Source organism: Coloeus monedula, assembly GCF_965178545.1.
Source record: "Coloeus monedula genome assembly, chromosome: 5".
Lineage (NCBI taxonomy): Eukaryota > Metazoa > Chordata > Aves > Passeriformes > Corvidae > Coloeus > Coloeus monedula.
Window position 1 is genome coordinate 61305047 of NC_138785.1, and position 20616 is coordinate 61325662.

The window sequence follows — 20616 nt, forward strand, 5'->3', positions numbered from 1 at the left end:
GTCTGTGGTACAAGCAAATACCACCTAAATATATTCACAGAAAACATTTTCATCTGCTATATGTTTTGATACGATAGTCTATATTTTGACTCCAGAGTGTGATGACTGTATAACTTTTCACATGAATTTCATTTTTTCCTGTCAAGGTACATTATTTTAAGGGTGACAATAGCTTGGCTTCAAATGAGGTGAAACCATCACAATGATAAATGAGTTTCTTGAGGAGGGCGGTTATATCCTGGGAATACACTTTGAAAGACCACACACCTCTGCTTAACTAAGCTTGTGAGCTTTACAACATACTACAAATACTCCTTCTAATGCACATGGCAGTGTAGAGACCTGAGCACTTGACTTTTGAAAATACAGTGTATGTTGCATGGGGAGATTAGTCTTGGTTTATACACTGGCCTTTTGTGCAAGTCGGCTCTTTAACAGCTGAACACTCCCTTTGGTCCCTTACTTGTTGTATGGGTACTTTTTAAATATTTTAATTCTTTTTCTTTTTTGTGTCAGATTCAAAAAAACACAGGTCAGCTTTTGACATGAAACTTTTAGCTGCAGTCGTCAGGGACCATCTCATTTAATTGCTGTGTAGTTCATGTTGCAATACAGGGGAAAAGAAGTCATGCCAAATAGTATCAAATTTTTAAAAGGATTTCAAGACATCACTTTAATACTTAATGACACAAGCTGCTGAACTGATTGGGTTCTGTGATTATCTTGCTAAGACATTCTCATATTGCTCCCCTGATATTGTATGTGACCTAACTGAAACATGGAGGAAGAAGTCCTGGCATAACCCCTGGATGTACAGGAACACTGCTGCCATCCACCATGGAAAATATGCACCATGCTGCAAGATTTACTTCTCTCTCAGAGCTTTTTTTTTAATTGTCGAAGTAATGGCTCAGTAAATCTTTGAGAGTTGCATCAAAAAATACCTGTGTGATGCTTTACTCCATTATATGTTTCACACGATGATTTTAAATAAACTAATGGCACAGTTAAAGATAGCATTTTTTCTTAGCATTCATTTTCTTCTGCAAGGAGTTGCCTGAGGGACAAACAGATTTCATTTTTCTTATGATTAAATACTGAAAGGATGGTAGAACTGGTATGTTTGGTAATGTACTTTCTCTAGTAGTGTTCTGGACAGAAATTCTAAATTAAGCAACAGATTTGACTGAGATACCCAAATCCCTATTCCTAGAGCACAACCTCTGATAAATACATTTTTCTTGTTCACTTAGTCTCCCTCTATATTCATGCCTTAGGAGGATGCTTTCAGGGCTAAGCTGACCTAAATATAATGCAAAAGGAACCCAACTGTCAGGAGCAGTTTTTCTGAGAAACTCAGTCTTCTGAGCTGCTCAAAAACTTTTTAAAGTATTAACGACAGTGGAGTCTGAGAGCCCCCCAGGTTCCCATTTCTCTGTGGTGAATAACTAGGTTAGACCAGTGCTGATGCATTGGAGCTGTCTCTGTGCCAGCCAGTGTAAGCCCAGGGAACTCATCTGTTTGAGCAGTTGGGACCCTGGATGCAATGGGAACTGCTGTGGCACTCTGACTCTGGTGCAGTAGAGCTGCAAAGCCTATCCAGGGACATTAGGAGTCAACCAGGATCCGGAGGCAGTAGAATCATTGGAGATTTGTCTCTGTGTGGTCCCAAACCCCCCTTACCCTGGACAGTAGCAAACTGGTCATATTTGGAATCAGGGTTTCCACTGCCAGGAAAGCTTTGAAGTTAAGGAGGAAAAGTTTTCACAGTGGGACATCTCCCTTCTGAATTGCAGCATGTCAACACTTTCAGAAGTGAATGCAAACCCTCTCCTCTCTGCAGGTCGTCTCAAACCCTCCCCATACCTTTTGACAAATATTTAGAAAATGTTTGAAAGAAGGGAAAGGAAAAGAAACAGATCTCATACAAAACCTTGGCTTGAAAGAAATCATCTTCACGTGTGTCTCTCCTCTTTTATTGTTCCTTTCTGGCACTGACATCAGATTTGGAGTGCTCCGGGGAAGACCCGAGGGGCCCTGGCTAAGCACGCCTGGCAGTGCAGCCTTCCCAGACTTCCTGACCCCTCATCTGCGGGAGCAGCCTGGCCCCCTGTGTGCTCCTGGCTGGAAGCCTCTGAGTTGGTGGCAGCAGCACCCGCCACTGCTCCCCCTGGGACAGGTTTGCTGGGCGAGTGGTAGAGCCCTGTGTGCTTGCAGGAGACAGGAGACACTTTGAGACAGCCAGAAGTGGGAAATCAGACTTAGCCCAAACACTCACTTCTCCTTGGACACAACATATATATATTAAAAAATATAAAAGTCTACATGAACTTTCTTTGTTGTTTGTTTATGAAGGATGGGGCCTGCCCATGGGGACTTCTGCCAGATAAAACACAGGCAGGTGCTGTGCAAACTTCCCACCGCAGCTCAGCCAGTGCCCCTTAGTCCAGGCTGGTTGTGGTCTCAGGGCCCTCGTGATGGACGGAGTGGTGTTTTTATGAAGTGCTTGATGGCGGCTGCCGCCTGTTCCCACTTGCTGTACGCCAGGAGAGCAGAACACTGAGCCATTCTGCCCCAAGTGTCTGCACTAACACCCATCAATTAGCACCTGCTTTTCAGGGCGGCCTCTCCCACTGCCCAAACGTACCCACGCAAGTGCTCCTGGCTGCTCACACCTGCCGAGGCGAGCCCTGCGTGCCACACACAGGCAGTGGGTGAAGCTAGGTCGAAAGCTGATTGTAAATCAAGCCCTTATTTTACCTAGTTTCATCCCACTCGCTGAATAACAACTTTTGCATTGGCATGAGAACTGGGCTGATGGCCGCCAATATTTGGACTGAAAGTGGTATTCATAAAGCTGAGCTCCTGGCTGGGAAAGACGGCTCAGCATTGCAGCTGGCTGCTGCAAGGGGAATGCTGCCTCCTGCCAGGGTGTGCTGGGCTCAAACAAGAGCTGCAATCCAGAGCTGCTCTGCAACTATTTGCTTTTGGAGTGTCGGGGTTTTTTTTTGTGAAAGTGTGACAGGTGGGTTTTTTTAGAGGGCTGCCACCAATACTGACTGGAAAATATCCACGTTTTCAGGACGAGGACTTTTCCAGGAGTTAGCTCTGAGCTTTTTTGTAACAGCAAGTCCCCAGGTGCAGCTGTGCCTGGAGCACTGATTCCTGATGACAGTGGTGTGAAAGGCTGTTTCTGCAGGGTTTTCTGAGCCTGTGATAGTCTTCTGAAAAGCCTGAATTTCTTGGCACCCCTCTGCTGAGGTGGAGTCCAAGCTGGTATAGCTCTTGCAGAATCAGACCCAGAGGCTTCTATGCCTTTGACTTCAAAGCATTACAGCATCTGTTCAGCTAGTTCATCCAAAAGAAATGCAGTTTGTGTGCTCTGAGATGCTCCACAATGTGAATCAAAGTGCAGTTAAGTGGGCACCACCAAAAGATTGCCTTGAGAAATGTTCATTCCTGACCTGAACTAAACCACCCTTCGAAACATCTCTAAGGCTATTAGGAAGATTATCTTTCTATATTTAGATCATGTTGAGTACCCCATCTGTGCCTCAGTTTGGCCTTTTCGGGCTTTGAACATCTTAGACTTTCCACTGTAGCCTAAAAATTCTAAAACATGTATGATGTGCCCTTTATCCATCATCAGTGGCAGTGCCTCCTTCGCTGTCCTTCTTCAGTGGAATGACTTTGCTGCTCTATCCTTCTTCCCTTTTTTTTTTCTGATGTACATCCATTTCTGCCCTTTCATATTTTACTCATTTCACCCTTTCTCACCCCTTTTTTTCCTTGTTCTTCCTGATCTTCAATCTAATCTTTTGTTTAGGACTGACCTTTCTAAGTAAAGAATTTATACATGCCCAATATAAGTAATCTTAATACTAACTTCCTACTACTCATCATAGCTGCTTTTTGATATGCTGATTTTTTTTACGTTATGCTGAAATAATTGATTTTTGGACAGACTTGTAATTTCATTTGCTTATTTATTTATTTATTTATGTACTTTGACTGTTTATAAATGTAAAATACTATGCTGGCAGTAACATACCTGAAACTAACTTTGCAAGTGTAGTTCAAGAGAAGGATTGGAAATATTGAGGGAAGACACTAACTTGCAACTGGTTTTTTTTCTCTTTGGGGAGAGTTAAAAACAATAAGGCTTTTTAATCATCTAAGTACTTCTTTGGTTATGTTGGAAAAAAAATCTCCTGAAAAGAAAATGTTAGCATTTATAGGCGTTATTTTCATAAAGAACTTCCTCAGTAATTTTGTCAGAATGAATGCTATTCATGGAGTTTTACACTTCATCAAAAAGCACCTTTCCATTAAAACCTCTGATGGAAATTCTTGACCAGCTTGAGTCAAAAAGTTCATCCTTTTTTAACACAGCTGCCAATGTACTTCTTGGTCATTGTGATTTTACAATTTGGTCATTAGATGGTGCTCAAGAGATTAAATTCATGCTTTAGATTGTTTTTCCAGTTTTTGTTTTAAGAAGCTGTACACACAGATTCTGTTTCTTTCTTCAGAAAACATATGTAATGTGTATCTCTGGACTAAGCAGTAGAAGATTTACTCATCATTTTGGTGGTATCGAAGCCTTTACTGATTAGCTAGTGTGATGGAGAGCAGATACTGAGAACTACTACTCTGTTAGACCCAAAATGAAAATATAGTCACTTTTTGGCTATGTCAATTAATCAATAAAATTGTCATATTAAAATTAGGGGGCTTTTGAAAAAGATCTAACAAGTGCTTCTGTCATGGTGTGAGACACATCTGAAGCTTGCTTCTTTTGGTTAAAAGCATTTAAAGAAATTCAATAAACAGGGCTTATAAAAATATTTCTGCTCTCTATAACGCGTACAAATTTTTTTAATGATGAAAAAGTTTTCACTGTGAACCAATCATTTCCATGATGATTTTATTAGAATAAAGGCCAGAAAAAAAAAGTTATTTTTTAAAATTTACCATATTTCTAATTAACACTCCAAAGTGAATACACCATGAAGATTGGTCCCTTCACATAATGTAACTAAGTACTGCTATGTGGTTTTAATTACTGTAAATATGTGAGGGATGGTTGTTTTCACAGCCTTTTCTCTCAGTTCTGCTCATAGCCACGTTATAGTGTGCTGCATGCAGACTTTTGATCTTGTTATGTCTCTGCTTTGAGCTGCAGATTCCCAAAGTGGGAGTGCACCATCTGCCACACAGACTCTGAAGGACAAGGTAATACAGATGGAGAGTGCTGGAGTGGTACCACAAGGAACTGTGCGACCTCAAAAGGTATTGACTTGGAGATACGAAGCAGGGAAATATATCCTGCTCACTTTTTCCTTACATCTTTGTTAAGCCATTGTTGCAAAAAAAGACATTTTTTCCACAGTATATTTTGGCATTGTTATGTTCTGAATGGTGTCTATGAGGAGAAAAGTCAAATGAACCTGTTATTTTTTTCCCTTCTTCTGTGCCTGTGAAGCGTGAGCTCTAGGCTGTGCATTTGAGGAGTACAATTTAGAAAACAGCTGTATATGCATTTGTTTGCCATGCAATTTGGTTGGTTTTGTTGCAAGTGTCAGATTTTCCACTGATATACCAGCAGAGATTTAATATTTAGCCAGGATTCTCACACAATAAACATTTTAGCATTTGACGTTACCACTATTTTCCCAGGTTAAAAAAAAAAATATTATTTTATTTTGCTTTTGCCTGTTGCATATTATAAACTTAAAATAATGTTGGTAACAAAATACCAATGATGTAGTTGCCATGAAAAGACGTTGAGAAAATATTGCCTATAGCCTTTTGTTCAATCAAAATCCATAAAAGATCAAAAAATTATGGGTATTTGTCAGAATGAATGCTATTCATGGAGTTTTACACTTCATCAAAAAGCACCTTTCCATTAAAACCGCTGATGGAGGTTTAATGGCATTAAACAAAGACTAGAAGGTAATTAGCATATGATATGAGGATATTTTTCCTTGCTGACCACCTCAATTTGCTGGCAGAAAATATTAAGTCTTGAATGCATTTTCATGTTAACTGTTGAACATAAAGCTACACAGATAAAACCTCAAAATTATTGTTAAGGAAGAGTAGTAGTCATATGTACTGATTAGGTGGAAGATATAGCTAACATCTTAATGGAAAATATTCCATACTGAAGCTTATCCTGAAACCATATGAAGATTCCCAGTTAGTGCCTTCAGTAATTTGGCTTTGCTCTGTGATGGTGGTTTTAAATTTAATGTCATAGAGATCAAAAACTACATAGCTTGCATTTTTATTATGCTGTTTAGTTTATCCATTAATTTCTAGGTAAAAATCAGTGGGATAATGTTTCTTTAACAGGCAAGTAGAACTAAGATCATGCTTGGGAGGGGAGGGATCAAGGTCTGAAAGGTCAATGTCTGTATCATGTCAATTCACATGGTATACATCAGTTACGATGGAAAACTTTTCCAAAAACGAACACTGAAATATTTCCCAAATACATCTAGATTCTCAGCTAATTTTATTTCCTTCTGGAGACTGATTATGAGAATAAATTTCATTTTCTGCATTATTCTAGGTGAAACTAACTTGGTGTTCAGTTTCTAGTGTTGTTGGGGCTTGGTCCATTACTGGACTTGAAACTTAGGACAATGTAGTGGTTTGGTCCAAAATACTCATTACTGTTTATCTGCTGTGAGATAAGAATTAGGAGAAATGCAAAGCAGGCACCAAACCTGAAAGAATATAAAGAAGTTTATTAACAGACCTAAAAGAGGGAAAAAAAATTATACCACCTTCAGAACTCTCCTCCTCCCCCCACCTTCTTCCCTTCTCCCACTGACAATGTGAAAAAACTACCCTTAAGTTGTTCAGTCTGTTTACCACTTCCATAATAACCTTGTTCAGTCCATTTAGAAAGAGAAGTCTCTTCTTGCTCATGCTATGAAAACATTATCACAACGAGACAGCCGCCCACTTCCAAATATTGTTCAGTGCATTTAGGAAGAGGAGTCTCTCTGCCTGCGTGTGAGTCCTTTCCCCCGACTTGCAGCTTTTCCCGCAACTGCTTTCGAGGGTCCACTCTTGAAGTTTTTTGGGGTACAATTTTAAGGTTGAGCCGTTCAGAAACAAAAACAGAGGCCCTTCTCCTTCCCTGGGAGCACAGGGTCTTCATCATCTTCATCTTTAGACTATCTCTGGGAATATCTCTAGGGACTGAGGTTTTCTCCTTTCCCGTTTGGAGCAAAAGTCCTCATCTGGTTCATCTCTCCCTGTCCAAACTTCTCATGAAATTACAGCTGCGTCAGCATCTGCCTATCTCAGCGCAGGTGCTTTTGCTCACGAGTTGAACACTCCACCCCCCATATCTTCATGAAATTACAATGGGATACTCTGATATATCATAGCTTCACAACAGAATTTCAGCTTTAAGCATCTCCTCTCTCTCTTCCCTCAGGTTTCAGCTCTTCACAGCAGTAAAAGGGTTAATCTCACCTCGGCCTTGCAGCTTTGCAGCTGGAATGTTGAATTTTTCTTATCGCAGTGGAGAGGGGGGAGAGCCGAGCCGCTCCGGCTGCCCACGGCAAGGCAGTGGGGGGGGTTCCACGGCTGGAATAGGTCCATGGCTCCAGGATGGCCGTGGCCCGGCCCAGCCTGGCCCAAGCAGGGCCTGGCCGGGCCCGCTGGCCCCCACACGGGGCCCGCAGCCACCTGTGCCAGCGCCGGAAACGAGAGAGAGCTTGGAGGGGGAGTTTGCCTATTCTTAAGTGTGGATCACAGAGGTGGTCACAACTTTAAGTGGCTTAGAGAATTGTCCATATTCAAACTGGCCAGCTGATAGGTTCTATCAGTTCCCAGAGGAAACTGTAAGCACCCCTTAGCAAGGACATCCCTTCCGGGACTATGCTTGCTAACTTATGACAGACAAAAACCTAAAAAAACCTGTTCATGGTTCCTGACTGTGGTTGTTTAAGCTATGGCAAAGGGAAGCAGATGTATTGCATATTAGCTAGAACATGCAGCTTCTCTTCGTGTTCCACATCACCTAGTGTGAATAACTGCAACCAAGCCTGGCAGTGACAAATATAATAACAGTTAGATTGACTTGTCCTCTCTTGGAAATGATGATTAACATTTCTCAGCAAGTTAAATGTGAAATTCTTTTTCATCCTGATAAGCACACATTTCCAGCTATTGGGGATTTGTCATCCAGAGGTGTATGTCAACGCTGACATTTGAAGAGTTAACAGCTGCATAAACTGAGAATAAAATATGTAATTGAGTGCAGAAGACATGTTTGGCGCCTAAAATAATTTTCTCTCATACCCTTTCCCATTAGTCTCCTTAAGTATTAAAGACCAAAAGGTTCAATGAGGATCTATGTGTGAACTCTACAGATGAAGACACTTGTAGGGGAAGATGTGTAATTCATCTTACAGATGTTTTGGGGAAAGGAAAGACTGCTCACTAAGGGGCCTGTCCTGGTCCATCAGTCACTCCTGTTGCATCACGTGAGAATGCCAGAAAAACCTTATGGGTCACTATTAAATAATAAAGGGAAAGGAGGAATTCTGGACTCAGTGTTCACCCACAGCCTGTGTTCACCCTCACCAAGTTCAGCCCCTTAGCTGAAGTATCCATTTCCCCAGTGCTGCCCATGCAGTTCAAAGGAACAGTTACCTCCAGGTGGCAGTTCAAAGGACAGAGAAGTCTTCACCCAAATTAACACAAAATAAATAAGTACTTCTGTTTATTCATGGTGCAAGATGGTTGTTGTTGAAAACAATCACTTAAGGCCAAAAACTATTGTCTACAATCCATTATACCAAGTATAATTTATTAAATTAAAGGCTTAGGGAAAGGGCTGTGTTTGGTAAGTCTAAGTGAAAGACCACAGCTCCAAAATACACAAGAATAACAAATTGCTCAAAAATATTAAAGACCAGGCTGTTTATTTGTTTGTTTGTTATTTTTGTAACCTTCACAAAAAAATTAAAGCAAAAAGTTCAGGGTAATGGAGAAGTCAATGAGAGTTTTACCATAGCTGTTATTGTTGAAAGAGTGAGAAATATTTGTGTTGTCAGGTATGGAAGTACCAGAATGTGTCAACAAACATTAAAGCTGTTGCCCTTTTTCTTTTTTTTTTTTTTTTTTTTTTTTTGTTTTGTTTTGTTTTGTTTTTAAGGGTGAGAAAGGCACAGAATAATTTGAGAAAGTCAAATTACATAAATCACCAGGAACCAGCAACTCTATTTTGAGGATTTTGGATGAAAGGTAGTGCCAAGGAAAAGAAATAGTGGTGAGAACTTGCAATAAATAATTGAAAGTTTTTTGGTAGTCTAGAAAGATAAAAAGTTGAGTAAATATAAAATAATGCTAAGGGGAATTTTGGAAAGTACAAACTGAATGCCTTACTGATGTGTATGTCGTATATAGATGTTTTAAGATCAAGGTCATGCCAAGACAAATCCTGCCTTGAAAGCTTTTACATTTTTCACATCATAAGAGAACAATATTAGGTTCCACTTCCATAAAAATATTCCCATTCTTACTTGCTGACACACACTTCATGAACTCTCTTGTGGTTCATATTCCTCCATTACTGTAAAATACACACAGGCAAGAATGACCTCTCCTAGATGGAAAAGTTACTGACGTGGGTGTTTAGCACACAACACCACCCACACCCAATGACCATTGGAAAAGACAGTGCTGTCCGTTCCACAGCTATCTACAATGTTTTCAAGTTAAAACACTTCCAGGCTTGGATCCTCTTTAACAAATGATAACTTAGAAGCAGTAAATTACTCACATTATTTCTCAGTAGACTATAACCAAATGTGTGTTCAGAGTAACCCAACCCAAGTGAACTACCCTTAAAAATGCAAGCCAAGCTGATCTAAATGCTGGGGGTTTGGAATGGATGAAAGAAGGTTGTGAAAATACGATCCTTTCAAGGGAAACAAGACAATCAAAATGCACCCTGCCAATCAAAATACCCTGTCCTGATCCAAAACAAATTAAAGACAACACCCAAATGAGCACTGTACATTAAACTTGCATAGTTCCATCAAGATGTATTGTCTTAAATCCTTGTTCACATCCAGTCAGGGCAAGACTGGCAGCACAGATTTCTGGGTTAATCCTGAAAGAATGAAAAATCCTTAATTTGAACTGGCATTAAGGATTGGCCCTGAAAAATGCTTCTCTGTGGCATGTTGGAAATGGGACAAGAAAACAATAGTTGGAAAGAATGGAAAAAGAGCAGAAGGATCACTTTCAGCTTTAGTTAACGCCAGTACTTGTGCTTGAGGCACGAGCTCTGGCATGCCCCAGGTCAGAGAGAGTCCAGCTGCGTTACTTTTGTGCGTCGCAGAAGCGACTTCGGCATCAGGAAAAGAGCTGCTGGCTGGGCTGGCTAGCCGGCTTCTTGGCAGAGGGAACACGGCAGGAGCCAATGGTACCGGCTCACGTTAGCTTGGAGACACAGGAAGAGAGAGAATGCTCTGGTCTGACTCCTAACAGGTTTATTGTTAGAAGTTTCACAACCCAAACAAGCTCGGAAGTGGTGGAAGGTGGCTTGTCCTCAGTTTTATGGAGAGTTTGAAAACCACAGTGAAAGGGGAAACCAACCAATGAGTTACAAGCCAGGGGGAGGATACAATTCAACAAGAACCACTGGGGAAACTGACAGGCGGGAGTTATAACAGAGAACCAATGAACAACCGAGTAACCGGGAATTTTCCCGAACCGGGGGAGGCGGCTTGGACCCGGGCACTGCCCAGGGGGTGCAGCTTAGGCTGCTGAGCCGCCCCTCGACCCACCCTCTGAGTCTGCCTCTTCGGGAAACTCGATCCAGGGGATGGGCTGGGATTGACTGGCATCACGCTGCCCCAGCCCCGCAGTGGGCTGGGTCACCGCAACGTTTAGTGTTTAATGGCAATTGGCAGTAAGGTCAGCATGGATGATATAACACCAAGTTGGATTTTTCAGAGAAGGAAGCTGGAGGCCATTCTGTTCCCCTTCAGGCGCTTTTGGATACTTGCTTAGGTGGTTCCAGTTGTACTTTGTTGTCCCTTACAAGCTTCTGTTAACCATTTCATTTTACGGCTCCAGACACCTTTTTTACTATTTTTTTTGACAGTCTGCAATTTATGATAATGAAATATTTCACTCTGTCCCCTCAAATTTTATGAATTCAGTTTTGCCTCCGAAAGTGTAGCTCCTCTTAAAAAATAAAATACACAGATACTTTTGCTCTTGCTTTGGTACTTCTCACTTACCGTTTTAAAAAATGCTTCCAAAAAGCCTGCTGATGCAATGGTCCTCATTTTTATTTTTTCTTTCACAGAAGCAAAACAAAAGTCCTACTGTTGTGTGTGAAACCTTTCTATATTCCATGCAAGGTGCCCCAGATCACATTTTTGAAGTCTTTCACTTATGAAAGAGAGTAACTTTTTTTCTTCTTCAGACTGAATTCTGACCTCGATTCTCAACAAATAAAGTACATGTAGTTGACTCTGCTTCTGTTGACTCCCCACTTCACACACTGGGATGTATTGATTTTTCTCTGAATGACAGTGGAATGCGTATATTGATCTGGTACACCTGGCAAGATGTAGCTGGTGTTCTAGGAAGTAGATCTGCTAAAATTATCAGGATTTCTCAGAGTTAGTGTCTGCAGAGGAGTATAGAGATCGCTAATGAAATCTTGCTTGACTAGAAATAGTGGAACAATTGAGTTTAATCTTGTCATTTCTGATTTCTTTTCAACACTGGAAAGCAGCTCTTCTCAAGTGACAGCTCCAGATCTTATCGCAGGGGGTCCGATGCTGCTGCCGTGACCTTCCTAGGGAGAGCATCCTGCAAGGAACAACTCTTCCAAGGGTGGTGGCCGGCCTCTCTGGGCAGCAGGGGAATTCAGCAAGTGTAGCAACTTCTCTGCTACAAGTGATACCAGCTCTCCTGATTCAGCTCTTTGTGAAATCACCCAAGGCGAGCTCGGGGGCAGAGAGACAGGAACCTCGTTTGGCTGTCCCACAGAGGTGGCTTTTATTGTCCAGCAGCCCCTGTGAAGGAAAGGCCAGGGACAAAGGCTCCCTGAGTTAGGGGCAGAAACAGGGGCTTTTTATGGGAAAGGCAGGGAGTGGGGTAGAAACCAACTAGCTAACTGGGTACAGGCTATTACCATATAGAAACAACACATGCTGGGGGTGCTTCACTTTGTCACCATGACCCAGAGGAAGGTTGCTTATCTTTGGGGAAAGTCTTTTTGCCTTCAGGCCTCTGTTCTCCAAGGGAGTGCAGAGGGCTCTTGTGCCAAGGGCTCACAGCCCTCCACAAGATCTGCCTCATTTTCTCATCCCCTACTAAAACTGCTCCAGAGATATAGAAAAGCATGTTTTTTCCGTCTTGTTTGTTTAAAGAAAGTAATGAAGGAAGTGTTGCCTATGTTGGGGTGGGCTTGCTCTTTTTCATCTAGCCAGAGTAGCTTGGTGCACTTGTCAGAGACTGAAATATTATATTTTATGACTTAAACATTTTCTTGAAGGACTTTTAAAACTGTATTACAAAAGCTGCAAAGAAGACTATCACACCCTGACCGAGGCCTTACACTGCTCACTGATGAAGATAAGATAAAGTAACAGGGGCTGGGGACATTCACAAAGCACAGGCTTAACACCTCCAAGGTGGAGAGACCACAGCCCCAGGGCTATCAGCTGCCAGGCTCACACAGACCCTCCACCAAAGGGTGGGGGGAAGAGAGGCTCTGGGTATCTGGGAAAAGCCTGTGGTCAGAGGTGCAGTGACTGCCCATCCTCCCCTGTGCAGGGGAGCCCAGCTGAGGGGTCCTCACGGGGGGGGAAGCTTATCCACAGCAGAAGGGGTGACATGGCCCATCACAGGGGCCCCCCTCAAAGGGGTCCCCAGACCCCACACCAGAGCACCAGAGATGGTGCAACAGACCCTCAGTGTTGCAAGGGACAGTGTCAAGCCAGCCCCTGCAAGAGGAGGCACGTGGGTGTTCCCACCTGGCCCAAAGTGTACATTAATCCACGAGGTTCTGCACTCTTTGGCGTGTGGTGTGCTGGCGTGTGGCGGCGTGGCGGAGCCTGTGGCGGCGTGGCCACGGCAGCGACGGGGGACCCTCACCCCAGCAGAGCAGATGGAGGGGAGCAACGAGACATCATTGGGACCCTTGGATGCTTCCACCTAACCCCTGTCACCTCTCCCTGTCCCCCCATCCCCCACGCACACTTTTTTTCATTTCTTTCTTTCTTTTCTCTTCCCTTCTCTTTGCCTCTTTTACTATTAAATAAAATACATCATTTTTTTGGCATCAACATCTAACCTTGTTTGGTTTTAATCTCATTTCTGGGAATATTTTGAACCTTCTAAGTTCTTTCCAGTTTATGCACTTAGCTTTCTTTGCTTTTCTGGGTTTAAACCAGGCCATAACAGCACCTCAGCTTGCTTATCCCAGGCAACTGGTGACTCCTGAGGGCCTCCCCCTGTTTTTCAGTTTTCCTGCAGTTGTTTGATTCTGCTCAAAATTTTTACTGTTCTGGTAATTGGAAGACAGATTTTAGGTTGCCCGGTGATGTTGGCATAACTGTTAAAATGGAGAGTGCAGAGTTTTAACAAGTGAACCTCAGAAGAGTATTCTGAGAAGGGGCAAATTAGCAATATCTTTTCTTTCTTCTCTCTTTTTCCATACAAACTCCTGCCAAGTTGACCCTATAACTTCATCATGATAGCAGTTCATAAATTATTGTATTGTCATTCCAAATCCACTAGATCAGGATACCTTAGAATTATTTTCTTTGACAGTATAGATTTTTTTATCAGGAAAACTTGTTAGCACTCAGAGTAATTACCCACAACAAACAAGCTATCTTCAGACAAGGAAAGACTATAATTCAAAGGACTGGAAAATTAAATGTGTCAAAGTAGGTGAAGATAACATCAGATGATCATTTTCCTTGCCAAAAAGGCATTTGAGGCAAATATTTAGAAAACATTTCTGTTTCATCTTGGTTTTAGATTAGCACTTGCAATTATGTAGACACCATTTGTTGAGATAAGTTGTTTCTTTTCTTTTGTGGCATTTTGAATTTTAGATTATTAATTAGATTATGTTAATGATTAAAAATTTAGATTAAAATAACAAAACCAAAAAATATTTAAGCTATATATTATAAAGGTGGTGCTCTATCTTATAACTACATAGAAACCTTCATAGCAAAAATGTCCTTTAGGCACAAGACAGAAAATGAATACATTGTAATAGATAAATGTCTTTTACTCATTTAATTGTTGTTTTCAAGGGTGAATTAAAAGAACTTCCATATACTTTTAAAGGAAAAAACATCCTTGGAATATTTTCTTTATGTATAAGGAAAAACATAAGTTATGTGACAGACCATCTTTTAAAGGATGATCTATGCAAATTACAGACAAAAAAGTCCAGTAGACTAGTAAATATAACTGTGAATGAGACTTAGTTTAAAACGAAACAGGATGTAAAATGGCAAAACACCTTGAAAATTATGAATGTTCTTAAAGTGATAATTTATTTTTTGGCTTAGAAAGCCTATTAAATTTATTTTGAATGCCCTTCAAAGTACTCAAAATACTCTTAAAAGCTGGCAAATAGATCCCTAGTATTTTTTTACCATGTGGTGGATTGCAAGACTACAGTATATGGAGAACATTGCCATTGAAGAATGTACAGAAAGCCATTGATCTCTGCCTGTAAATAAAATGAGGAAAATAATAAAATGATGGGGAGTTAGGAAATATGGTGTGGCTTTGGCCTTATTATTTTACAGGGTGATGTACAGAACAAAAAAAAATTAGGCAGTTTCTGTGTCTGTGTGGTCCAGCTCTCAGCTGTGGTCTGACTCAATTGATTTCATGCTGCATTAAGCTGTCTGTCTCATATTCATGGAAGAAGAAAAAAGCCCAACCCTGGAATATGGCACAACACTGTATAGGACATCTCTCTGGTTGCACCAAGAGTATTGTAAAGCATGTGAAGTAACAGAAATTTCTTGCAATGAAAGGATATCTTGACTTGTGGAAGTAAAAAATGTTGTAGTTTAAATGAGCTGAGAAGGCCTGTTTGAGTGAATGTTTCAGAGTATCTGTTTTCTTTCTGAAAATTGACATTGAAGAAATTTCCACAGACTCTACCCACTAAGCACTGACATACTCAGTGTTTTTGCAGGAATTGCTTCAATTCCATATTATGTGTTTAGGTCAAAAGTACTTACCTGCAACGTAATTTTGCTATCATTAACAACAGTGCAACTTCTACTGAAGCCACCATGGCATATTGTACTTGATGAAATATCAATTGCCAGTTTCTGAGGTTCTGTCCTCATTCCTGGTTGCTCCCCAAACATGCTTGGTTTGACACGAGAGGTGCTTGTGCATGCATTTTGTTGTCAGGAATAGCCTTTGTAAACTCTTACAAAGAGATGCCAACCACTATGATCCTGTCTGAAAAATTAAAAATGATAGAGCTTGAGGGAAACTCTGCTTGCTTCCCATATAGTTTTCTGTGCTTTTGTCCCTTTAAAATAACCTGAGCATGCAGTAATGCTCAGTATGACTTTTACAGTGATGGTCATGAAGGCTCGAGCCAAAGAGCTACCTCTGAGTCCATTAATTTTTTTCAACCATTCATTTAGATAAATGATCCAGCACTAATCACTGATCCTTAATGACACCTCTAGCTCTGATTTAACCTGTTGGCTTTCAGAATATGCCTAGTTTACCGGCAATAAGAAACTACAAGATTACCAGTCTGTCTGGCTTCTCCCTGCATCTTTCTCTCTAGTTTTCCTATATATTAAAAAAATTATATTCTTACTAAAAAGCAAGCAGTGCATATAACTTCTGTAATAACCCTAGGGAATGCTGGTTATCAAGGATTCCCATTTTTTTTGTTGCCTGTCTCCAGTATTCTGTTTCATATAGCTTTACAGCCACAGATTTGGAAATCCAGAGGCTGTGACTGAAAAAAACGGTGATGAAAGCTTGGGCTCAAGATAAAAGCCAAAAATTAAACAAAAGGAATGGCTCCTTACCACAAGTAGTTTTTCAGCTTAGCAGTGAGGAGGTGCTGACCAGGGATACTGCTTACCCAGCTACTCTAGTTGCTTAGCAATTAGGTGGTTTGTACTGCATGAGCCATCTATGTCTGATCTCCTAGGATTTCTTGCAGTACACACTGTAGTAATATTTGGGAACCAACAGAGGTTGGTGGTTCATTTCTGTGGCTACATAAAAGTTGGATCAAGCCTTTTCTGTGTTGTAAGCAAATATGGATCCAAATTCATTCTTGGTTATGGCCAAGATGAGTAAAAAGTCCCATGAAAGGAAAGCTCAGTGTTGTCGCAGAGTGAGATCTCAGCAAAAGATGGTATAGGGATGGGAAAGGTTGATGGGAATGTGATTTGGGAAAAATTAGCAGAGGTGAAGTTGGAGGATGGCCCTGGGCTTTTGAAGGCGGGGGGTTGGATTAATTCCTAATTTTTTGCCTTTCTACTTGCACGTCCATGAGTCCAACTACCTCCTCACCCTTTGACAGTAGGAAAAGAGGGAGCTGATGTATGTCTGCTACCTAACAAGGTGCCAGTCTGTATCTCCAGCTTTGGGCCCTGTGCCACTGCTGTCCTCACCATCCTCTTCAAGCAGGTATAGCTCCCTTCGAGCCAGTGGCTGTGGATGAGGTCTACAGTTTTATTCTTTGTTCCTCTGTTCTCTCCCTATCTAACTCGCAATCCTCAGTGGTGGCAGAGACATTCTCAGTGGCAGGTCCAGCCAAAAAGTTAACCCCAGTATTTAAGTGGTTCTGCCATTGCACAGGACTGATCTTACAGAAATGGCTCAAACATGGCGGCACAAATGCAATTCAGACTTAATTTCATATTTGCCTAGTGGCTATTGGCTAAAGCACTACAGCAAAGCAATGAAATAGAATATAGATAGATAGATAGATGTCGATTCAGTTCCTCACTCGAAAATATTGCTTTGGTTTGTTTTTTAAGTAATGATATATGCATTGCTGAAAAACGGTTTTCTTTTTGTTTTTCTCTTTTGAGAAATCATGTGTGCCCACTAATCTCCCACCACACGTCCAAGAATCCAATCTTTCTGTTTCTTCATGGTTGCTTTGACTTCATTTGTGTCCAGTACTTTGAAAAACCAGCTTCTATCAACAAGCTCCATGGACTGAACAGTCCAAAGCCTAATCCCCTGCAGCCTGGGGTGGATTATCCAAGCTGTGAATCACTGTTGCTGAGGTTTCCTGCTGCAACACAGTGCCCTGCAGAGCTTGGCAGAGTAAATGCTGCTTGCCAGTTTCTTGTGGCTCTTTAGAGGTGCTATTTGCAAAAGTCGACTTACTACAGTTTTAAATGCACCCAGTCAAACTTGTGACTTTTGTTATCAACAGCTATGATTTTTGAATGCTTAAGTTCTCTGTCATAACCTGCTAATATCCTGTTGAGAGATGACTGAATTAAAAAAAAAAAAAAAAAAGCAGCCCACTAAATATCATGACAGAAAAAAAACAGTTGACTAGTAAGAAAATCAACTTTGGGAGGGTTTTTAAAGGCAAAAAAAGCCAGAACTGTGAATCAGAAGCTCTAATCAACCCACAATAAGTCCCCAAGGGGATGTAGGTTAAAATAGGTGCCCTAAAAAAGAGGAGACAAAGGGAGCAGAGAAGATACAGCAGAACATAGTAATTAAGAATAGAATGAGTACCCATATACAGGCAACCTAAAGACAAAAATAAAAAGCTTGAGTATACTGAAGACCAGAAAGCAGCGAAGTCTGAGACCAGCCAAATAGGCTCTCTGCAAAGTCTTTTCAATTTGACAGTGCTGTCGATCCTTGCTAGTGAGAAGCTGTCTGTGGCAATCTGAGGAAAAATACATGTGAGGAAACTGTGCATCTGGTATGTAAAACCTGTTTTTCTCAAAAAGCTTCTCCTCTGCATGTGTTAAATAATGTATTGCTGTGAGCAGCAGGAGGAGCTGTGGAATTCCACTGAGTGCAGCTGGGAAGGTTTTATGCTTTTAAAATCCCAAACCTTCTGAGCCTTGTAAAACCCTCTTAACAGTTCAATTTTTTTTTTCTCCAAAATCATCCACAGCAGGCTATTTATCCATCACTGTCTCATGCTCTAGTTACAGCTATCATGTAGCAACTGCTCTGGGAACTGTCAGATACAGTTGGATTTACCAGCTTTGTTTTTAAACACAGGAGACTGAACTCAGGGAAAATTCTTTTTGCTTTTCGTGATGCAATTCTTTCATAAGCTAATCACAGTGCCAGGATATACTTTCATGATGTAGTGTCTTCTGTTTGGTACCAAAGAGCTGTACCTCAAATAGAAACAAAACATTGCATAGTGCTAGAATGTGATTTTGTGATTTATCTCTATCTAAGGATGTCCCATAGGCATAGTTATTACAGACAGCACATCAGTAGCTTTTAAACTCAGTGGCCTTTACACACTATTTCAGTAGTCTCATAGCTAGTCAATGCTATATTTAGGAACTTTCTGAAATTTCTGATCTTTGTTCCTATCTGTGAAACAGTCAGTAAATGCATAGCTATTGAGGTGTCTGTGGCAGATTTTGTTTCTGTATTTTCCAGTGATTTTTTTAGCCCATGTTGCTTTGTGTGAGAGGATGAGAGTGCAGAAAGATTAGACAATGCTTGCTTGTGTTATTGTCTGAAACAATCAATATATGTGTTTTCTGTAGTCATTGTTTCTTTTGAGTTTGCCAGCACTTATTATGCCTCAGGAAGCATCATCTTGCTAAAGAGTACCCTTGTGTCAGTGAATATAAAGCAGCAAAAAATAGTCAAGAGAATATGCCTTTCAAGTCTGGTATATTTTAGAATTAGTGGGACAGGTTATACTTGGACCTTAATCCACAGCCATACTTTCTGTTAAGAGTCTTTTAGCTTTCTTTGTCATTTTAAAATGCCTAAGAATGCAGATTTGTTTAAGATTTAATTGGAGAGATGAGAAAACTAATTTTACTTTGAGATAATATATTTGATAAAAGTTATGAACACTTGAAATGGGAATTTATGTTTAGAGCTTTCTTTGTACTAAATTAAATTAGCATACTTCACCTTTGACAATACAATTACTGTAAGGTCTCATCCAAATATAGCTGAGCCTAAAATTTATCAGGGAAAACAACATTTTTGCAGTAGCTTTTATATTCAGACAAATATTTTAAAGCTAAAATATTTAGCAGGTCTCGGACTTTCACCCTGATACTTGCTAGTTTCCCATACCTGAAATTCTGTGTTTGTGTGTGAATTTCTGTGTTTGTACAAATGTAGCAATTTCAGGAATTAAGGCCTGTTTTGGAGGAAGAGGGCAGAAAGACCCTTAGGTCGACAGGCATACAAATGTGTGAATGCTTCACAAAAACTTTAGAGTAAGACTCCAAAGAGCTTATCCGTTTGTCCATTACCCTGAAAGATGCTAACCGAGATTTTCACCAGACTAAAAATAAAATTTGTCCTCAGAGAACTGTGCTGATGTTAGAAAAGCAGCTATGCAGAAAGATGATACTCTGGAGATTATGACCCATGAGATATTCCTATTCCTTGATGTGCTTTAAAGTCTTGTAAAAGAAAATAAAAAATCTTACAAAATACTGTGAGCATTAAAAATATAAATGTCCTTACAGTTAATTACTTTGCTAGCTATTCTATAGTTTTAAACTAAGATGAAACTGCAACATAAAAATATTTTAATGCATTTATTTTATCATTGAAATATTATTACAGGAGTTGTTTTAGAAAACAAAAACAGAAATACAAAGCTATATTTAAAACTGGCCTTACTTGTCACCCAGAATTTTTCCCTGTTTCTCATTTTACTTGAAGACCTCTTAAATAATGAACAGTTTCTAGCAATTAGTGATTCCCTCAGGTAAGTGAAAATGTAAATCATAGCTTACTCAAACTTCTGTGTTCTATAATTTGTCTCAGAGCTGAAGTATGTTTCTTCTCTGTAAATATTTCAAAAGATTTAATGTTACAATAAAATCTACACTGCAATGTTATTGACCATAGAGATCTCATTTTAATCCTCTTGGTATTCCCTGCATTTACTTAAATCACTGTTTTACAGCTTCGTTCTTATACCTGATGAATTCCAAGAGATCTATTGCTAATCCATTTGGAAAATATAAATCCACAGAGTATTCTCTTTAATCACGTTAAATTACTTTTACGTGAAAGAAGTTAATGGTAATTTAATTTAAATTTAAAAAAAAGACCAGGATATATTTTAACTTTGTATTCATCTTCTGTACATGAAGAATAAGGTAGTGTAAGATCAGATGCAAATGGAGGTTTTCTTTATCTGCATTTGTGATTTAAAACTACATTTGTTTTTGGGTGAATAAGTTGATGGCTAGGGATGTTCTCAAACTTACATTATAAGCAAGAATATGTACAGAAAATATAATTGATGTACAAGCAAAATAATTTACATAAAAGACCTGATTCAACAAATTACATTACTCTAGTCAGGAAGCAGAGACTGGATATACCAAATATATC